We start from the raw sequence: 6,228 nt of genomic DNA, 5'->3' as shown, positions 1-6,228 counted from the left end.
ATGACACAAACCGTTTTTGAGAACATTTTTCTGCTTTTCCTAATGACCAGACCTGGGTCAACCATTTTTCTAATTACTATGCATATTTGTTAAACTTTTGTCATAATTACAAAACTTGATGATCTAATGATACCTGACTTGATTTGACTACCCTGCTGCAATACATTTATACTATCTTGGAATGCAGAATGCTCATTATAATGAGGTTGAATATTATGATATATGGGCAATATGCACATTAAGCTCATTTGAAATACTATGTTTCTGTATTGTATTGTATTGTATGTATTTATAATTTATACCATTATCTCCATTGACAGGGGCATGAAATTTGCCAAAAATACGCAATCTTTTTTATGGTCTATTCAGAGTATATTTAGGCTGAGTTTTGCACGAACATAACAACATAACAAGATATTTAATTACATTTTCCAGATTAAATGATTATATTCAATTTATTTAAATTATGTTCAAATGTCATTTTAATAATACGCACTGCGGTAAATTTTCACTTTTTGGCTGTGATATTTTAGAACAGTTAAATTCCAGAGGTCTTTTGTTGTCATTACGATAATGATAATTATAATACTCAACAAATTCTATCCATCAGGTTTGCAGTGAACAAGAGCTCACCCTCCTACCTTTCCATCCACCCTATAAGTCCCAGTCCAAGAACCTAGACACTCCATCTACAAACATGTCATGGATGGGACAGGATGGAGCCAGTCTGGATAAGACAAGAAGACACAAGGCACGACAAGACAGTATAAATCAAGATATCATGATAGTGCTATTACTTAAAAAAACAGAGAAGGCAATAGCGATACAGAAAATATAAATACAAGGAAAGAACCTCAAAATAATAACGCTCAGTCTTGTCATATGGCTTCAAATCAAAGCCTAAGAACGTTGGGGAGGGTTTTGTATGATATGAACAGATGTAGCATTAAGCTATTGGTGGAGGGTCTTTACCTTGGAGTGATGTGAAACAGGTATAGCTCCCACATCTTTCGTTCTCGTTCATGTGGTTCTTTTTTTTTCGGCGTCCAATGTGGGGCTTAGAATGTCCAATTCCCACCCCAATTTGGAATGGCCAATCATCTGCAACCGCAGCCGCATTCATGCGCAAATGCCACTGCTGATCGGGGAGAGTGTAGCCATTCACGGTTCTCCTCTGAAACACTTGTTGCCAGCTGCTACTTTTCACACGCCAAACTATAGCTAAGGCTCCATAGAGCAGAGGCGGAGGAAGACCTTTCGTGTGAGGTCCAGGAGCGCCTGCAGGGGATGATAGAGAGTGATGAACGTGGACCCCTAACTGACTGAAGCCTCCCATACCCTGGGCAACACAATCACCAACTGCACTTCACATTGGCACAGTACGGATTCAATCCAACACCATGAGGCTCGTCCATGCAGCCCAGCATGGCGCCTAAAACTAATTAGCCAACCAGCAGCCCCCATGTGGTTCTTTTTAACCTGAAAGTAGAACTGACTATGGATTCCAGGTCAGATGGTAGGATCAACCAACACAGAATACCTGACTGGAGTTTAAACAAAAATGAAACAAAGGTCAAGGAGATAAATTTTCAGATAACCCCTAATGCAATCACAAGTTTCAACAGGTATAAGTAGCTAGGCACCTCCTCCCTCTCGTATTAGCTGTTTCAAACATACATCCCGCTCCCCATCTCCATCTTTTTTCCATGTTTTTATTATTTCAATGAGTCTTCCATCCCATTATCAATGATGACCAAGATGGGGGTCAAAAACGTTGTCCAATAGCCAGGTCTGATCCCATCCTCGGACTCCTAGCCCAGGTTTTTAACAAATGCAGTTCATAAAACCCATCTCAAATGCAAACCTGTTGTAAGGAAATTTATTCTACTGAAATAGTAATTAACATAATATTTCTGATCTACATAATCTGCACAGTGCAACTACATTTCTGCAACTTTAGCCAGCTTGTTTTGAATGCACTTTGATCAGTAAGGTTGGGTCTACCTAACTGATCAACCTTGACCTGATCAACCTTGTGAACCAGCATTATTGCAGAGAGAGAGAGGTCATTCAACTGCGTGACATTGACAATCATTTTTTGTACCTGAATCAATTTATGTTTGTCACAGACTGGCATAGATTTCAAAGGGTATGGCTACCAATTAAGAAATCAGTTTTTTATTTTTGATGGAATAGTTTCCGCACGGTGTAGTTTGTGCAGATCAGAAATAACGATTCCTGTTTAACAGTGGCCTGATTTCAAGCTCTGAAGGGTTGAATATTTACTCCGGCCACTGTGTATGTTTAACAAAACACAGAGAATTGAGATTTCCCTGCTTTATTCTCAAGAGGCATTTCCGATGCGGTGCGAGCATACAGGGTGAGGGGAATGGTACATTTGCAAATGAAAATTACCCACTGCGAGCCTCCTTTGAGAAAACATAAGCCTGTGGAGCGCATGCTGCAGACACAATGGCCACCCAAATGTAAAATTCCACGCAGCCCGAACACCTTCGACAGAAAAGGGGATGTCAGGTGGGGATCTCTGCGTGCCACGCTATACTACTGTGAACAAAAAAAGAGGGGTAGATGGGAGGATTAGGCAAATGAACACATCTCTCCTATTCTCAATCCCTCTTTTAAATATAAATGCTGTAAGGGAGTGCTGAGACAGTAATGATGTTGTGCACACGTAGCTGGCTGTACACAAATAGGGATCACCCTTTTAATTTAAACTAGATCTGCCTTGGCATTGAATAAATGCCACCCTTGTTGTAGCAGACAAAGCATTATGTTATGTCTTCATGCCATGTGGTAGCATTATATATACTGTAGGACAGGAACTTCAGAATTAATTAACAAACGCCTCAGGCAATCAGGTTCAGTGTTTGGAGAGTACATGTAGTGTATTTTCACAAAGTATCTGAAGTTTAGGACAGACAGTATAGATTTAAGTGTACTAAAGTGAACCTTTACCTCATGGAAGCAAGAGCATGTCCACTGTTTAGAAATATTTGAGCTTCTTCATTTCAGACATGAAATAAATGTGTGGAATGTATAGCTTGGTGCCACGTGCAAGAAGAATATTCCTTATGTCCATATCTTACATTCTCCCTATATTGTAAAACACAAAGAATACACATGGGGATTTACCAAGATGTATTGCTAGAAAAAAATTGCTATATGTATACTCTAAAAATAGATTGGGTCACTGTTAGGTTGGACATTATTCAGTCAAAAAAATATAATTTCCTAGGAAAGCTATAGGTGAAGCGTATACAAAATTATTTTGTCAAGCATGCTTTCTTCCTTATTTCTAATCCCCTTCTAGCATGTCATTATAATCCAGGGAATGCATTTCCATAATAACCTTAATTTGCACAGCTCAAAGAAGTGGCTTATGGTCACCATGGTTCCCCTTTTGCAGGGATGTATAAGTGCCCATGCTGATCATTCAGAGCTGCTCTTTCTAGAGGCACGTATTAGCATTGACATCATACCAGCCAGCATGGCTATCACAACGCCCAGCATGGACATGTCAATCACACCAGCCAGCACAAACATGTCTCTCATACCAACCAGCATGTATATATCAACCACACCAGCCAGCATGGACACATCTACCACACCAACTTGCATGGACATGCTATCAAAACAGATGGCCCCCCCGTCCTGTGGATTTTATAGGGTACGACTAGGGTCACCAGTTTGTCTCCACTTGTTTTCGCACATGTACTTCAATCCTCCACCAACAAGAGGTTAATAGCCTTCTTATCAAGCTACATGTCGAACAATTATCCCTACAGCATCACCTCAATCATCTACCTTGACAAAGTAATTACCACTAATTAAGCACAGATTATTATTGACACAGATGGTAACAAGTGAAACCATCATGTTAAATTCAGTCTGAGAAGTCAGGGAATGTTAGTTTTTGTTAGTGATGGGAAATACAGCTAAGATTAGAGCAGTTACATGATATTTAACTTGCTGAGAAACATTTAATTGAATAGCATTAAAACAATAAAATAATTTGCAAATTAAAATATAATGTAATAAAAGGGGTGAATGTCATGTACGCACTTCAAATGCAAATTAAAGGTTCTAAATTATGTGATTAAACTGGACCACAACAGTCTCGTCTGTCTGATTGAGGATGCTTCGTGAAAACATGTCTGTGTGAAAAGATGTATATTTCTGCATTATCAATTGACATTGATAAGAAAATATTTCTTCAGTTGTATCCCAGAATTCACACAGTGACATTACGGTGCTGTTTTTCCCTGCAAATAGTTTGTCATTTTGCAGCTCAGATCTACACCTTTTATTGAAACTAGGAATTGAGTTGGATGTTGAGTTTGTTGTGAAGTCAAGCCTACTTGGAAGACTTGACTGAGATGAAAAAAAATCCTGACAGCTTGAGGACATCTGTAAGCTGGCTGACAGGTGGTTGCTTATTTTTTGAGTTACTTTATTTTTGAGCAATGGGTTGGAACATTGTGAGTTTTTAATGCAACTTCACTGAATGCTTTTGATAAATTAGTGATTCGTTGTTTTGTCAGAGCTGTGCATCTGCTGAGCCAGTGCACAATATTCACAGGAATTTTATAGCTCTTCACTATTTTTTCCTCCAGCTCCTTCTTCTAAAACTTGCGCTCCACCCCTATCAAATGGGCATAGATTTTGATGATAGGATAGTGATTAAAGACCAAAAATAGTTCCTGCTTCCTGCACAATCTGAGGAAGACGTCATTCCAAAGCTATAAGCACTACTGACAGTTATAAGCTTTGTTCTGTTTTCCTTTTTCAATCGCTCATCAACATCACTCCTGCATGATGCACAACAGCAATGAAGGTTTTGAGGGAAGGGGGCATTGGCCTGGCTGTTGTATTGTAAATCTACACTATGTAACTAATAGTAATTAAAGTTTTGAAATTTAAAATGTTTAACCCCTGGTGTAGCTTTCTCACTGTAGCAGCTAAAGAGTCATTTATGTTTCCGTAGTAGGCCTACAAACTAGAATGGCACTCTTCCGTGTTGTGGGGGAAAAAGAAACACAACACTGACACCATGTGGTCTTTTTAAAAGTACAGTCTCAGCATTCAAACATGACCAAGCAATTTTTTTCTCCCACAAAAGGCAATACTTAGCTATAAATTAATTTATTTGTGAAATATGAGTATTTACAGTTTCATTGTCTTGATTTTTTGAAGACTGTCATTAATCATCAGATTCCGAACGTATTATTGGCCTAAATCACGCAACTGAATGATCGAGATTCTAAATGGTTTCATTGTCTGACTGATTCAGAGGCTATCTGAGAAAAAAACATTGAGTAATCAATGAAAAAAAGGATGTCTGCGTTGGCCGGGAATCGAACCCGGGTCAACTGCTTGGAAGGCAGCTATGCTAACCACTATACCACCAACGCTTGACGAATAAAAGACCCTCTGCAATATTGTCATAAACGCTATTCATAAAATACCGGAAACCCAAAACCTGAAAAAAGAAAAAAATCTCCGATAGAGAGAAAACGCTAAAACATATATATGACACAAATTAACTGCCCGGTAGGAACAAATCATCGTCTTCGGTCTACAAATGAGCAAAAAAATGGTCATAGGAAGCAATGGGGCATCTGTAATTGCAACGCAACCCTGCAACGCACACAAGTAATTTTCACATTTAGGGCTACACACGTGCTTAACATAACGTCTTAAACCTAAATATATTCTAGAAATAACAAACACGAGTTATACCTAGTAAGCTTGCTAGTTTCTGTTGTTTTCAGTCCACTGATTGCAAATTCCTATTTCGTTAAACATACTAGCTATCGAACAGGTAAATCGGCTTTTACATCAAGATATCAAAGATCTGTAGCAAACATCATTGTTTACATAATTGTCTGCATAGCTCACGTTCCATAAAAATACTGTATTTGCAGTTATATGTTCAATAGCAATTTGAGGCAACGTTAGTGAATGATGTCCCCATACATTAGCTCCTCGCTAAGCAAAGGCAAAACCAGAGGTGGGCAACAAGGCCGGCACCAGTTTCTGATTTTCAAGAAAACTTCTGGCCTGGATTACTTCAGTAGCCTCAACATTTACACCGTGACATTCCAGCTACATTTCTTTCTAAGTGCACGAATGACAGCCGAAGACTGTTCTTGTCCCTTTATGAAGCCTTCTACTGGGACCAACATTTAGCCAGGATAATTGGTGGAC

General features: G+C 38.9%; 1 non-coding gene across 1 annotated transcript; it reads right to left on the bottom strand.

The window, feature by feature from the left end:
• Positions 1-5,360: 5,360 nt before the first annotated feature.
• Positions 5,361-5,432, bottom strand: trnag-ucc (transfer RNA glycine (anticodon UCC)). Its single transcript has one exon. It is a non-coding gene; the product is annotated as a tRNA-Gly (tRNA).
• Positions 5,433-6,228: the final 796 nt, after the last annotated feature.

The sequence above is a fragment of the Anguilla rostrata genome, chromosome 6 (genome assembly GCF_018555375.3).
Source record: "Anguilla rostrata isolate EN2019 chromosome 6, ASM1855537v3, whole genome shotgun sequence".
Classification (NCBI taxonomy): Eukaryota; Metazoa; Chordata; class Actinopteri; order Anguilliformes; family Anguillidae; genus Anguilla; species Anguilla rostrata.
This window is presented reverse-complemented; position numbering and strand designations above follow the sequence as displayed.